At 38.6% G+C, this 7,937-nt stretch overlaps 1 protein-coding gene across 1 annotated transcript in view; it reads left to right on the forward strand.

Annotated features, from left to right (window-relative positions):
* The first annotated feature begins 4,222 nt into the window (after positions 1-4,222).
* The window catches only part of casr (calcium-sensing receptor), a 97,270-nt gene continuing 93,555 nt past the window's right edge, over positions 4,223-7,937 (forward strand). The window contains exon 1 of the mRNA XM_043700978.1: positions 4,223-4,288. The gene's annotated coding sequence lies outside the window, so the exon portion shown is untranslated. The remainder of the gene's footprint in view (positions 4,289-7,937) is intronic.

Raw genomic sequence — 7,937 nt, forward strand, 5'->3', positions numbered from 1 at the left:
AGTGAAAGTCTTTTTCCGAGGATGATGACGTCAGCTTGTACAAGGGGGCATAACTACAAATTGAGGGGTGATAGATTTAAGACAGATGTCAGAGGCTTGTTCTTTACATAGAGAGTGGTAAGGGTGTGGAATGCCCTACCTGCTAATATAGTCAACTCAGCCACATTAGGGAGATTTAAACAATCCTTGGATAAGCACATGGATGATGATGGGATATTGTAGGGTTGAGCTGAGAATAGTTCACAGGTCGGCACAACATCAAGGACCGAAGGGCCTGTTCTGCGCTGTATTGTTCCATGTTCTATGTAATAAATATACTCTGGATGAGGGATTTCAATGTCCAGCACCAAGAGTAACTGGGCAGCAGCAGTACTATTGATCGAGTTCGTTGGGTCCTAAAAGACATAGCTGTTGACTGGATCTGTGGCAGTTGGTAAGAGAACCAACAAGAGGGAAAATCAAACCTGACCTCATCCTTACCAACCTGCCAGCTGCAGTTGCATCTGTCCATGACAGAATCGGTAAGCGTGACCACTGCACAGTCGTTGAGGAGACTATGTCCTACCTCCACATTGAGTATATCCTCCATTGTGTTGTATGGCACTATCGCTGGGCTAACTAGGGCAGACTTAGAACAAGATCTAGCAAATCAAGACATTCAACACCCATGAGGTGCTGTGGGCCATCAACTGCAGCAGAATTATACTCCAGCACAATTTGCAATTTCATGGCCCAGCATATCCCCCACTCAACCATTACCATCATGTGGAGGGATCAATCCTAATTCAATGGACAGTGCAAGAGGGTGAGCCAGGAGAAGGTTCAGGCATACCTAAAAATGAGGTGTCATCCTGGTGAAGCTACCAAACAGGACTACTTGCATGCCAAACAACAAAAGCAGCAGTGTTAGAGCTAAGTGATCCCACAACTACAGGGAGAGGACAGTGACCTGAGTTCATCTCAGGGATGGTAAAGAGCTCCACAGTTGAACAGGGAAAGACTAAAGGATGATGTCAAATGGGGCCTAAAGGGATCCAAAGTCAAGGCTGTAGTTCACCAAAAATGAAACAAATTCACTAAATGGTTAAAGCTAATTATAAAGAAGGTGATTTAAAAAAAAGAGAAACAAAGAAGACAAGGTCTTAACTTTGAACTCATATAGAATTATTAAAATGCCTGAATCATTTGAGAGAGCAAAAAAAATGTCCAAAGTAATGTCACCTGGGCCAGCCTTTTTGTTTTATAGCCCCTGAACTGAATGTCAACACTTTGTGGTCTGGTTCACATCCATTTTCACTGTTGGAATATTGTGTGCAATTCTGGTCTCCTTCCTGTCAGAAGGATGTTGTGAAACTTGAACAGGTTCAGAAAAGATTTACAAGGATGTTGCCAGAGTTGGAGGATTTGAACTATAGGGAGAGGTTGAATAGGTTGGGGCTATTTTCCCTGGAGCATCGGAGGCTGAGGGGTGATGTTATAGAGGTTTATAAAATAATGAGGGCCGTGGATAGGGTAAATAGACAAAGTCTTTTCCATGGGGTGGGGAGTCTAGAACTAGAGAGCATAGGTTTAGGGTGAGAGGGAAAAGACATAAAAGAGAACCTAAGGGGCAACTTTTTCATGCAGAAGGTGGTATGAGTATGGAATGAGCTGCCAGAGGAAGTGGTGGAGGCTGGTACAGTTGCAACATTTAAGAGGCATTTGGAAGGGTATATGAATAGGAAGGGTTTGGAGGGATATGGGCCAGGTGCTGGCAGGTGGGATTAGTTTGGGTAGGGAGACCTGGTCGACATGGATGGGTTGGACTGAAGGGTCTATTTCCATGCTGTACATTTCTCTGACTCTATGACTTGTTAAATGTTGTCTTGTGTAATTTATGTGCTTTCATTCCCTGGACCTCAAGATCTGGGGATACTTTGGGTTCAGTTTATGTTTTGGGATTGTATGATGATGTGAAAATGTGGTGTGTGTGGTTTTATCAGTTTGAAACATGTATGGTTATGACGAGGACCCCTTAAAGAGCTATCAGTGGTCATGTAAAAGAAAGACCTGCTATGGAATGTTGATTTAGAATTTCTTAAAAGCCTGGTTTTAAAAAAAGCCTTTTTGAAATCATTTGAATAAAGCCAATTGAAGAAGGAAATTCAAGTCAAATGGCATACCTTATTTCCTCTTTCCTTAAAATACTGTACAAACTGTGTTTTCTATAGCTTGCAGAAAGAGTCCTGGGTAAAAGTTTCATTTCAAAATCTTTATGATTGAATAATCATGTTTGGAATTTCATTTTCTGGCCAATGAATCTTTAATTTTAAATAGTGTTCTAGGCCCTACAAGCGTTCAGCTGATTCATCAATGACCTTCCCTCCATCATAAGGTTAGAAGTGGGTATGTTCACTAATGGTTGCACAATGTTCAACACCTTTCACAGCACCTCAGATACAGAAGCAGGCCATGTTCAAATGCAACAAGATCTGGACAATATCCAGTCTTGGGCTGACAAGTGGCTAATAACATTCATGCCACACTATGCCATGTTATGACCATCACCAATAAGAGAAAATCCAACCACCACTCCTTGAAAAACAACAGTGTTGCCATCACTATCACCATCCTGGGGCTTACCATTGATTAGAAACTCAACTGGACTCACCACATAAACACAGTGGCTGTAAGAGCAGGTAAGAGATTAGGAATACTGCGGTGAATTACTCACTTGCTGACTCTCCAACGTCTGTCCACCATCTAAAAGGCACAAGTTAGGAGTGTAATGGAATTCTCCCCACTTGCCTGGATGAGTACAACTCCAAGAACACTCAAGAAACTTGACACCATCCAGGTCAAAGCAATCTGCTTGATTGGCTCCACATTCACAAGTATCCACTCCCTCCACCACCAGTGCTTTTGCAGCAATGTGTACCATCTCCAAGATGCATTGCAGAAATTCCTCAGACAGCATCTTCCAACCTCATGACTCCTACCTTCTGGAAGGACTAAGGCAATAGATATATAGGGACACCACCCCTGCAAGCTCCCTTCCAATTTAGAAATATATCACCGTTCCTTCACTGTTGTGGTGTCAAAATCCTGGAATTCCTTCCTTGAAGACGTTGTGGGTCAACCCACATCAAATGGACTGTAGTGGTTGAAAAAGACAGCTCACCATCGCCTTCTCAAGGGCAACCAGGGATGGGCAATAAATGGTGACTAGCCAGTGATGCTCACATCCCAGAAATGAGTAAAAGAAAATACTAAATTCATTTTATTGCCTTGTGAAGCTGTACTAATGAAGCAAAAAAAAAATGATAACCTGAGGAGAAATCGTCCTCAAGTAGGAGAGTTGACAACAATGAGACATATTTATCTGAAGCCTGGTTTAAAAAAACTTTCTATTGTAATATATTAATTCTAATTCCATAAATGTTATTATTACAGAACTTTCTTTTAAAATCTGGAAACAACAATAATGGTTTGAAATTTCTGTGTATTATTTTACATTTTGGCCAGTTCAATATTAACTGAAACAACCATACAAAACAGAAGCTCTGAAGGAACGTTAATCTACTATTGATATAGTTATGATTTCCTAGAAGTCTACGGGAGGTTTACATTCACAATCACTAGCAAAATAAGTGAGGGAGCTCTTTTTTTCGATTGGGCTTGGCATAGGAGATATAAATATCATTGGTCCAAGGAGGCTTGACTACCAGACGCAGGGTTGGGCTTTGATTTTGTGTTAGTCAGATTTAGAATTCTTGTATATAAATAGATGCCTTACTAATTGGTGTTTAATGGTAATGAAGAGTTGCATGCTATCTTGAGATTCTTTTGTTTTGAAAAAGATGCCAAAACATTTCTTTCAACTTGAGATGATTGAACTGCAGCAGACCTGCAATTCTCAAATGCAATGTGCTTTTGAACAATGTCAGAGCTTTCCTCACTCCTTTGAAACACAAGATTCAACAACTTCACTAACAGGACGATCAAGATCAATCATTAACCAAGATTATATCGTTTTGACCTTTCTTAGAGCTTGGCGTGCATTGCATTAATGTGCAAAAGACTAAATTACATTGAATTAACCCCAAGGAAAATATTGTTAGCTGAACTTCCCCGAAATGCAAAACGATTCTGCTGGTCACCATTACAGGAACATACATCTGTGTTAATGAAATATTTCCAGCTATTAGAAGGTTATTAAAATATTTCAGTAAGAATGTCCTCAGCTGAGGAAACTTTCCTGCAAGTCTCCCATTGTCAATTGCATGAATAGCTGACCAGGGTACCAAAGGTAAGAATTTGTTCGATCCCATTGCAGATCAGATGCTTATTTATAGTCTTTTTGGTAGAATTTGTAATTGCACTAATAGCCAACTGTCATTCTCTGTGGGTTTAAAATGAGATGAGATGAACAATAAACAGACTGCAGCTATAATAAATCGCTGTCAAGAGTGAAAGCGCACAGAATAAGTAATGACAGAGCTTAGAATATGAGAAGAATGCCTACCTATCAAAATCATTGTTACTTCAGTTAAAGCCAAAAATTACCAGAAAGTAACTGCATGTCCTCTTGAGAGCTCTTACATGAAGCACTGACCATCACTTCAAATTATTAATTGAACCCCAGATATTGAACAAATATAATCATAATGATATTTATGGAGATAGGGTTTAAAGGGGACTGAATAGAAACTTAAAATGATAGAATCTTGCTGGAAAAATTATGACTTTTATTTTGAAACTCAACTTGCAACAGGTATATTCATCTGATAATTTCAGTAGCTATGTGTGTTTGATGCGGTCTAAAGTTAAAAAGTTGAGATCTCAGTATAAGCATTTCTGGAATTTTCAACTGTCTGCCCAGGTGGGAAATAACCATCACGGAGCAATTGCTTAATTTTCACTTTCTTTTGTTTTGATGGAAAGGGATATTCAGCAGTTTCTCGAACAGATGGTCAATTCTAAATGTTGGTAAATATTTAATCAGCAACATTCTACTTCTATGCATCAGTATAAATACTTAATTGAGCCAATGACTATTTCAGAAGCAGCTAAGGTGCTTTCTTTCTGGTTAGATACATTGAAGGGGAACTTTTTGAAGGTATTATAGGAACATAATGTAAGATTTTCAAATAGAGAAATATAACTTTATTCTGATGACTTTCTGCTGGAAATTATATGCAGAAGAGTTATACCATGCAGTGAGCAAAGGTCAGCTGCTTTCTACTTCTCTCCTACCCTGAGGTTGATTATCCAATTAGATCAACTACATAAATGTAACCTTTCTTCATCGTTTTCAACACTGTGAAAGCATTTTGATTAAGAATTTTCGTTATCACAAATACTCATTAAATTGAATTTAAAAGGAATTTTCACTTACACTATGAAGTAACATCATTTTGACTGTCATGAAATGCAAATAATTTCAGAACATTATTGCAATTCTGCAGTCCAGACTGTGAATTTACCTCTGTTATATAGGTCAAGAATATTAAAAGCATTAAAATGGCCATAGGCTAAAATAATTACAACAATTTCAGATATTTAATATAGTGATATGTTTCATTTAGTTACAACTCGCATTTATATGGATCGATAAGATCATAAAAATCCTGCATTGCTTCACAGCAGCATAACCAGACAAAAATTGGAGCTAAGGCTAAAAAATAAATTTTGGAGGGGTGGGGGGAGGGGGATGACTAAAAGCTTAATCAAAGAAAAAGAAGGGACTTACAAAAAGAGGAGGAGCTAGAAAAGCAGTAAGGGTTGGGAAGAGAATTCCAAAGGTCAAAGCCCAGATGGTTAATGCTGTTGCCATGAATGGTGGAGTCAAGAAAGTAGGGTTGGCATAACAGACCACAGTCAATGCAGATGAATCATGTGGACCATAGCAAAACTCAATCATTGCTATTGAGTTTTTGCCTAATGGGCAATGTTTAAATCAACACTTGAATTTTTTTCTAAAAGGATCTGTGGTGACATAAGTTGCTTGCAAAGCTCTCCCCCAATCATAATTTCCTGTTAGCAAAACTCAGATATCACAATGGTCTTATGCAATGGGAAACGATGTACAATATGTTAGCATACATTTATCACCAATATCTAAAAGTTTAAATTTAAACTAACAAATAAAGTGCTTTGAAGAAATAGATGCATATGGTTGGCTTGTTTGACTGAGCAGTTATTACAATTTGGATTCTTCACCTGTTAATTGAAGAGCTACTTGTCTGCATACAGCTATACACTGTAAACTTTAATCTTAAAATGTCTGTATAAATCAACTAACTTAGATAAGGGTCAACATTTCAAAAATAAAAAGTTAAATAGCTCAAATGTTTAAAGAGTGAGTTATAAATAGTTAACTCATTGACTCTTGAAAAAAAATCCCTTATTCAAGTGAGTTCATGATCGGTGATATTTTTGAATGTGATGTAGGTATACTTCTTCGTTCCAAATTGAAAGAACAAAGAACAATACAGCACAGGAACAGGCCCTTCGGCCCTCCAAGCTAGGCTGACACATCATTGAAAGCCCAACATTCTTCCTATGCACTATAAAAGCACCTGTTATTAATTCAGAATTTAACAGGGTAGAGCTAAACCCAACACTATCCTGATTGAGAAAATGTATTTTTCTACTATAGTGATGAGGAAAAATAATACATAATAAATGATTAAAGGCAAAATACTGTGGATGCTGGAAATCTGAAACAAATGTAGAGAATGCTGGAGAAACTCAGCAGATCTGGAACTATCTGTGGAGAGAGAAACAAAGTTAATGTTTCGAGTCTGATATGATTCTGAAGAAATCAGACACAAAATGCTAACTCTGTTTTTCTCTCTCCTGATGTTGCCAAACTTGCTACGTTTCTCCAGCATTCTGTTTGTTACATTAAAAAAACTATTATCGTTTATTTTAAAGAACAAGAAATGCAGCATTTTCCTATAATTTCTTTACTTCTGTACATATCCAACTTCTCTCAATTTTGTAGCTTTTGCTGTTTGACGTCTTTTATTAATTTGTTTTCGAGCTTGTTTGTAGCCACTAAGATTGCCTGATCACATGAGTAATCTGGTTCATACTATAATTCTTGTCCTTGTTAAACTACAGCCTGTAGTTTGCCTTCTATCTCTGTCTGTACAGCTACCATTTGACATCCACCTCCTATTAATAAGGTTCCTCTCAAGGTGTTTGTGATCTCTTTCTAGGGGCATGTTCACTCTTAGACTACATCTAGCCTAAGAAAATGATTGACTTTGCTATTTCACAAGGAATGACCACTCTTTTCAAAGGTTTTAACGTGCTGTCATCTCCAAATCTGAAACTGGTGAAGTCTCAAATTCCTTAACTTTGTCCCACTCATTATTACTCAGAGAATCTAGGCAGCCCTTCAGCCAGTCTAGTCCACAGGTTGTAGATGTGCATTCACTGTCCAATGCAGCTCAATTGAAAGACTGCCACCAACACATTTGTTGACGGTTGAAACTTCTTATGGCATATGCCATGTTACTCCTTGATCCATATAGATTCATAGAGTCATAGAGATGTACAGCATAGAAACAGATCCTTCAGTCCAACCTATCCATGCTGACCAGATATCCCAACGCAGTCCAGTCCCACCTGTCAGCACCTGGCCCTTATCCCTCCAAACCCTTCCTACTCACATACCTATCCAAATGCCTTTTACATGTTGCAATTGTACCAGCCTCTACTACTTCCTCTAGCAGCGCACTCCATACACGTACCACCCTCTGTGTGAAAAGGTTGCCCCTTAGGTCTCTTTTATATCTTTCCCCTCTCACTTTAAACCTATGCCCTCTAGTTCTGGACTCCCTGACCCCAGGGAAAAGACTTTGTCTATTTATCCTATCCATGCCTCTCATAATTTTGTAAACCTCTAAAAGGTCACCCCTCAGCCTCCGATGCTCCAGGGAAAACAG

The sequence above is a fragment of the Chiloscyllium plagiosum genome, chromosome 12 (assembly GCF_004010195.1).
Source record: "Chiloscyllium plagiosum isolate BGI_BamShark_2017 chromosome 12, ASM401019v2, whole genome shotgun sequence".
NCBI classification, from domain to species: domain Eukaryota; kingdom Metazoa; phylum Chordata; class Chondrichthyes; order Orectolobiformes; family Hemiscylliidae; genus Chiloscyllium; species Chiloscyllium plagiosum.